Here is a 7,894-nt window from a genome sequence, read left to right on the forward strand (position 1 = left end):
ATAAATTCTTTGACATGCCTCTGAGAGATGGGATCTTTATCCTCCCCCCTTGGATCTGGGTGGACTTGTGACTGTGGTGGCAATGGCATTACATAATTTCCAAGGCTGGGTGCCAGAAAGTCATGCAGCTCCTGCTTTGGTATCTTGAAGGCTGTGCCCTTGGGACACTTGCTCTTGGGATGCTGTATTCAACCCAGCCACCATGTTGTGTGATGCTGATGCCCAGAGCGAAGCCACATGGAGTCGCTTCCCCAAGATATCACCACAAACTTGGTGGCTTTAAATAAGGGAAATGATCTCCTGCATTCTGGAGGCCAGAAATCTGCAATGAACGTGTTGAGAGGGTTGTTTTCTTCTGGAGTCTCTGAAGGAGAATCTCTTCCCTGTCTCTCTATCTCCAGAAGGTTGTTGGCAATCCTTGACCTTCCTTATGAAGCGGGTCAGAATGTGCCACCCTAAACATGCCACCTTGGCATATGTTTGAGCTGAAGGCAATAGAGAAACCACAGATGTAGGAAAAGATCTCTACGTCCCCCTTTCTGACTATAGGCAGCCTATGAATGTCCCTTTGTGAAGGGAAACAACCATCATCACTGAAGAATATGGCACTGAATTGGTCCACATAAAAATCCCTTAAAAAAATAAGCTTTATCTTCTATAAGTGTCCTCCTTATATAACTTCTATTTTTTCTTTCATCAATTTATCTTTTTATCAGTTTGATTTGCAGGCCTCAGCCCCTGAACCTAAGAGGGTATAGGAAGAGTTTTTTCTCTCCTATGTTTGGATTATGGACTTCAATCTCAGCCTCTGGCCTCATACTCCATCTGTCCCATGTTTCTCTTCTATCTACAGCTCCCTCTCTTTTCTCTTATGAGGATACCAGTTATTGGTTTTAGGGCCCAATATCTTTCCAGGATAATCTCATTTCAAAAACCTTATCTTGATTACATCCGCAAAGACCCTTTTTCCAAATAAGGATTTCATATCCAGAGGTATCAGGGTTTAGGACTTGGACATATTTTTTGGAGTCACTATTCAGTCCCCTGTGGCACCAGTCACGTGAGCCCCCAGCTGTTGGAGCTACCCTGACATTCAAGTCAGGGATGAGACCCTCAACATTGTAGAGCAGAGGTAGGACATACCCACCATGCCCTGTTTGAATTCCTAACCTACGGAATTTTTAGCAAAATAAAATGGTGTTGTCTTAGGCCACTAAGTTTAGAAAGATTAACTATGCAGCAATAGTAACTGGAAATTCCTATTCATCCTCTACACCCCAGTTCTAATAATGAGTCCAGAAAGGCCTCCGTAGACACCGCCTGTGTGGTTTAAATTATATTCTCTTCTTCTTGCTTTTCCTTTAGGGAACTTACCACAGTTTGAAATTACATAGGCAGTTTAGTGTTTTGTTTCATGTTTAAAAACATCAGTCTCCCCCACTGGATTTGAGTGTCTTGAGAGAAGGGACCAGGTTTGTTTCACTCGGCACTGTGTCCTGTGCAGGCCAGGTTCACAGTTAAGGTCCAGTAAAGATTTGCTGAGTGAATGAAATGCTGGGCTTTCTGTGACTGAGTCTATGACTGACATTTCCTTGTCATCTGAACTGAGGCAGCTCCTGGAAAACGTTGCTTATTTTGCCATTTCGGCTCTTCACAGATTTAAGTGGCTAGAATGCATCAAGTGGAAAGCAGGATTTTTACTTTGTAAAATGCAAACATTAGTTCTTGCTGTTTCGGTTCCTTGCATGTGAGTTATTGCCATGGTTTGCAATGTGGTGAAAATGAGTGAATGAAAAACACTGAGCTGGTCATCGGCCCGGTGGTGAGATGCCTCTTCAACTTTTTAAAACTTATTTGTAGGTTTACAAAATGGACCTTAATGTATCCTTGTATGTAAGTAAGCAACAATCTCACGAAACTTCCTTCTCTGCTATGAAAGTTTAATGACAAAGCCAAATGAATAGGCTCTCCTTGACATCTCGGCCAAAATGCATCTTTTTCTAGAAAGTCCATTGGTATAAGTTCTCCTGTTATTTTTCTTGGAGCAGTAATGAAAATAGGATTTGAATTAAAAAGCAAAGCATGTTAAATAACACCAGAATTAGATAAAACAACCATTTGTATAAATTACCACAGGGATAGAGCATTTAAAAAAATCAGGAAGGAGGTAGGAATCTTAACAAATACTGAGTTCAAGGTGTGGGTGCTCTCTGTGTGACAGTCATACTAGTCACCAGGCTTGGTGGCTTGGTCCATGATGAGCAGAGGATTCCTGTCCCTCCCAAGGTGCATCCAACTTGCACACAGTAGGAATTTTAACATGAACTGCAAGACCATGGGTGATCATTTCTCATGTTTGCTCAGATTCCATATTTGGGTATGAAGCATCCATCAATCACAGAGCCAAACTAACAATGTAGCCAAACTACATTGTTTATTTCCCCTGCAAGCTGCTATGCTTTGGATCTGCAGTATCCCCAAAGGGCCACGTGTTAAAAGCTTAGTCCCTACGTTGGCACTATTGGGAGGTGGAGTGAACTTCAAGAGTATGAGGTGTGTCCTAGTAGACATTAGCAGCATCCTGGAAGAGGATATTGGACCTTGGCCACTCCTCTTCCTCTTCTTCTTTCTTTCTTTTTCCTTCCCATCCATCCATCCATCCATCCATCCATCCATCCATGAGGTGAGCCCCTTCGCTATACCACACACTCCTGCCATGATGTTCTGCCATGCCACAAGCCCAAAAGCAATGGGGCCAAATGACCATGAACTGAAACCTCTAAAACTATGAGACAAAATAAACCACCTGTCTTTTATAAATTGACTATCTCAGGTATATTGTTACAGGAAAGCTGGCTAATGCACATAACTATCTCCTTATCTAATTTGTGCACACCAATCCAATATTCCCCCTGCCCCAAATCACCCAGGGCCAGGTCCTAGACAAGCAGAGACAGCCACTATCACCCAAAGTCCCCTGACATCTTTCAAACTAGGCAATCCTAAGCCGTCTCCCCTGCCGTGCCTTGCTTTTCTCACAGAAGGCACTGGACCCTTGTTCCTGCCTCTGCCTCCTGAGTGCTTTCATATGTGGCCAGGCATGACATGGTGTGCCCCCTCCTCTCAGGAACCATAAGTCATGGATTCTTTCAGAGGCTGTCACTCAGTCACCTCCATAAATTAAAATCCTGTGGGTCCATTTGAGATGAGCCTGCCTTTTGGGCATTGTTGTGTTTACTGTTTCCTCTGTCCTGAAACTCTTCCCGGTATACCAAACCCTGTGTTGACACGGTTTCCTCTTTCACTGCATCAAATTTGGCTCAAATGTCACTGCTCCTGACTATCCTATCTGACATAACAATCTCGCCTGCCTCTGAGGTCTCTGTGTCCTTTGGAATACTTTATTTTTCCTCGTAGTGCTCATCACCAGCTTCTTTTGTGTGATTTCCCATCCCACATAGCATAAGTTTCATTAAAACAAGGCAGGGGTTTTGTTTTGTTTATTCAAGGTTTCTACCACTAAGAATAATCTTAACACATAGAAGATATAAAGTGTGTATTTCTAAAACGAATAAACTCCAGAGTACCTGAGCTTGTTAATAAGCACATGAATGGTCTGAATCTCCTTCAATTTCATCACTCCCAATGGCGCTGGAGTTCTGTGAGAAGCCAACCCTCTGGATCAATATGACATGAATTTCTAAAAGAGACTAAGTGCTTCAAAAACATCCTGGATAATCCAGGATAAAATCCCAAGCAAACAGGTTTGTGGAATCAATACTGGGGACTCCTGGGGGTTAAGGAAAAGTGTGCAATCACCATTCCTGAATGATCTGGCCATATGCCATTTCTCTGAACGTTTGCTTTGCAATGGGTTTTGGGCTCTGTGAGGCTGAGGAGTTAAAGTAATTTATCACTCACAAACGATGCACATTGTCTTATGATGTCAAAGTAGAGTCTGGGAAGCACTTTATCAAGTGTTAGCACAGACACTGTTCACTGTGGACAGGATGCTTTCCCTATGGATGGAGCCTGCATTATCTATCTCTGCTAGGGCAGCTCTCCAGTTGCAGCACAATTGACACCGGCAGCCTGCTTCTCCCAGCGATTGCAAGCATGCAAACACTTTCAAAAGAAAGCTGGATACCACCAGATTCTTGCAAAAAAATATCCCAGATCTGTTTGTCACCCAGGTGAAGACAATGTAATAATAATGTCTAGAAATACAGAGGTCTTAAGACAGGGAAGGGGAGGAGGAAAGAAGACACAAGAATTGCTATTCATCATTGGTATGCCCAGCGCCTCTGTGGAAAAATCCCCAAATATCTTTCTGTACAGGGAGATTTGGAAGCTGATTAACTGTGGGCTTTCAGATGTTTTCCTTTCCCTAATCCAAACTCTATCATTTAGAACTAAAATCAGATGGATTTTTGTCTAGTCTCAGAGTTTAAAGATATTATATAAAATTTTTGAAATGAAGAAAGTTACAGGAAAGAGTTTTGGAGAATAAGAATGTGCCTGTTTCCAGACTGTCCGGGCAGACAGCCCTTGTGTACATGGTGTCCAGGTGAGGTTCTGTGAACACAGCCACATCCATTATAACATACTGCCTGTGCCCGCCTTGTGAGAGCAGAGCCCGTAGTCAACAGCTGCCACAGAGGTAACCAATGAATGAAAACACTGAATATATGGTCCTTCACAGAAAGGTGTGCTGGAGTCTGGTAGCTATTAAAGGAAGAGGGTGACCTCAGGCTATCGTGGTCTGATTTAAATATTTCTGAGAACTATATAATACTCTTCTTCACTTTGATTCCCTCTTTATTAGACAATCCTCTGACTGTTATTATATTTCTCAAGTATGTTTCCCTAATAAAAAGAGAATGTGGCCCCTAGTAAGAAGAGAATGTGGCTGGACGCAGGGGTGCACACCTGTAATCCCAGCAACTCAGGAGGCTGAGGCAGAGAATCTCGAGTTCAAAGCCAGCCTCAGCAAAAGCAAGGAGCTAAGCAACTCAATGAAACCCTATCTCTAAATAAAATAAGAAAAAAGGGAAAAGACTGGTAATGTAGCTCAGTCGCACCCCTGGGTTCAGTCCCTGGGAAGAAGGAGGAGGAGGAGGAGGAGGAGGAGGAGGAGGAGGAGGAGGAGGAGGAGGAGGAGGAGGAAAATGTATACACTTGGAAATAAGAATTTCTAATCCTCCCGACAGTTATATTTTTCACTGTAAATGGCTAAATTGACCTTCCAATACAGCCTGGTAAATTCATGTAGGGTCCTCCAGTTGTCAGGGCTCCAGCGTTGCTTGATACTGAGCTGTCACTGGTCCAGATGTGAAAGACTGTAAGTCCATGCTCTGGACCTGGGCAGATCCTACAGAGTTGGAGTCCAGCAAGTCTCAATTTCACAAAGGGTTGCACTTGCATCCCGTGTGAAATGAGGACTGTCTGATGTTTCTGAACTTAAATTTCTAGGCTTTACTTTAATATTTTTAAAAACTTTTATCAAAGCAATACACCTGTAACTTTTGAAAAACAAAAAAATAGATACAGGCTTTATAAAAAGTAACATTCCCCTCTCCAAAAGACCCTCCTGAGCTCTATCTAGTTTGTACTACCCAGAAGAAATCATTTTCAACTCTTTTCACTAGTTTTTCACATTTGCCTTCATAAACAACATGCTAAATAAAACTCCTTGCAGTACTATCATGCCGAGCAAATAATTATAGTTGTCCCTCAGGATCTGCAGATTAGTTCCAGGAACACTGTGGATACCCAAATCTGCAGATGCTAAGCACCTTGTGCAAAATGGTGTGATGTTTGAACATAATCTACATATATCATCCTGTACAACTTAAAGCATCTATAGATTACGTATAATAGTACATTCAACGTGAATGCAGTAAAAATAGCTGATATTATTGTTTAGAAAATAATTGCAAGAAAAAAAATCTGTTCAGTATGGACACAATTTTTTCTTCTCCCCCTTTTTTTTAAAAATCGGTGCATTATAATAATGACTTTTTTGTTACACATTTATACATGCACACAATATAACAATATAATTTGGCCAACATCCCTCCCCAGCACTCCTCCCCTTTACCCCTCCCATCCCTTTCCTCTATTTATCTCCCTTTGATTTTCATGAGATTCTTGCCCCACCACTTCCTTTTCCTTTTTTCTCTCTACTTCAACAAATGAGAGAAAACATGCAACCCTTGACTGCCTGAGTTTGGCATACTTTGCTTAACATATGGTCTCAAGTCCCATCCATTTTCCTGCAAGTGACATAATTTCATTCTTCTTTATAGTTGAATAAAACTCCATTGTGGATATGTACCACATTTTCTTTATCCATTAATCTGTTGATGGACATCTAGGGCAGTTCCATAGTTTGGCTATTGTGAATTGTGCTGCTATAAACATAGGTAAGTATGTATCACTGTAATATGATGATTTTAACTTTTCAGAATAATAGACCAAAAGGTGGTATAGCTAGGTCACATGGTAGGTCGTTCCATGCCTAGTCTTTTGAGGAACCTCCATATTGATTTCCCTAGTGGTTGTACTAATTTACGATCCCACCAACAGTGTAAAAATGTTCCTTTTTCTCCACATCCTTTTTAGTATTTATTATTGTTTGTATTCTTTTCTAATATTTATTTTTCAGTTGTAGCTGGACACAATACCTTTATTTCACCTATTTATTTTTATGTGATGCTGAGGATCGAACCCAGGGTCTCGAACGTGCAAGGCGAGCGCTCCACCGCTGAGCTACAACTTGAGCCCCTTATTGTTTGCATTCTTAATGGTTGTCATTCTGACTGCTGTGAGATGAAATCTCTGCTTTGATTTGCATTTCCATAATTGCTAATGATGTTGAACATTTTTTCATATATTTGTTGGCCATTTGTATTTCTATGTAATTCATTTGCCCATTTACTAATTGGGTTATTGTGGGGGTTGGTATTAAATTTTTTCAGTTCTTCATATATTTTAGATATTAATCCTCTGTCAGAAGAATAACTAGCAAAGATATTCTCCTGTAGATTCTTTCTTCACATTTTCAATTGTTTCCTTATCTGTGCAGAAACTTTAATGTGATGCCATCTCATTACTAACTGTTGGCATTATTTCCTGAACTTTAAGGGTCTTATTGAGAAAATCATCGCCTGTGCCTATATGTTGGAATGCTGACCCTACACTTTCTTCTAGGAGTTACATAGTTTCTGGTCTAATTCCTAGGTTTTTTGATCCATTTGGAGTTGATTTTTGTGCAGGTTGAGAGATAATGGTTTAGTTTCATTCTTCCACATATGGATAACCAGTTTCTCCAGCACCATTTGTTTAAAAAGCTGTCTTTTCTCTAAGGTATGTTTTTGGCACCTTTCTCAAGGATCAGATACCTGTAGATGTGTGGGTTTGTCTCTGAGTATTCTGTTCTATACTATTGGTCTATGTGTCTAGTTTTGTGCCAGTACCATGCGGTTTTTGTTATAGCTCTGTAGTATAATTTGAAGTCAGGTCTTGTGATGCCTCCAGCATTGCTTTTTCAGCTTAGAATTGCTTTGGCTCTTCTGGGTCTTTTAGTCTTCCAAATGAATTTTTGGACTGATTTTTCCAGTTCTGTGAAGAATGTCATTGGTATTTTGATGAGGATCATATTGAATGTATATTACTTTTGGTAATATGATTATTTTGACAATATTCTGCTTATCAATGAACATGGAAAGTCTTTCCATCTTGTGTCTTCTTAAATTTCTTTCTTCAGTATTCTATAGTTCTCATTGTTTAGATTTATTAGATTTATTGATTAGATTTATTGATTAGATTTATTCCTAGGGTTTTTTTTTAAGCTATTGTGAATGGGATTGTTTTCCTGATTTCTTTCTCAGCG

The sequence above is a fragment of the Urocitellus parryii genome, chromosome 1 (assembly GCF_045843805.1).
Source record: "Urocitellus parryii isolate mUroPar1 chromosome 1, mUroPar1.hap1, whole genome shotgun sequence".
NCBI classification, from domain to species: domain Eukaryota; kingdom Metazoa; phylum Chordata; class Mammalia; order Rodentia; family Sciuridae; genus Urocitellus; species Urocitellus parryii.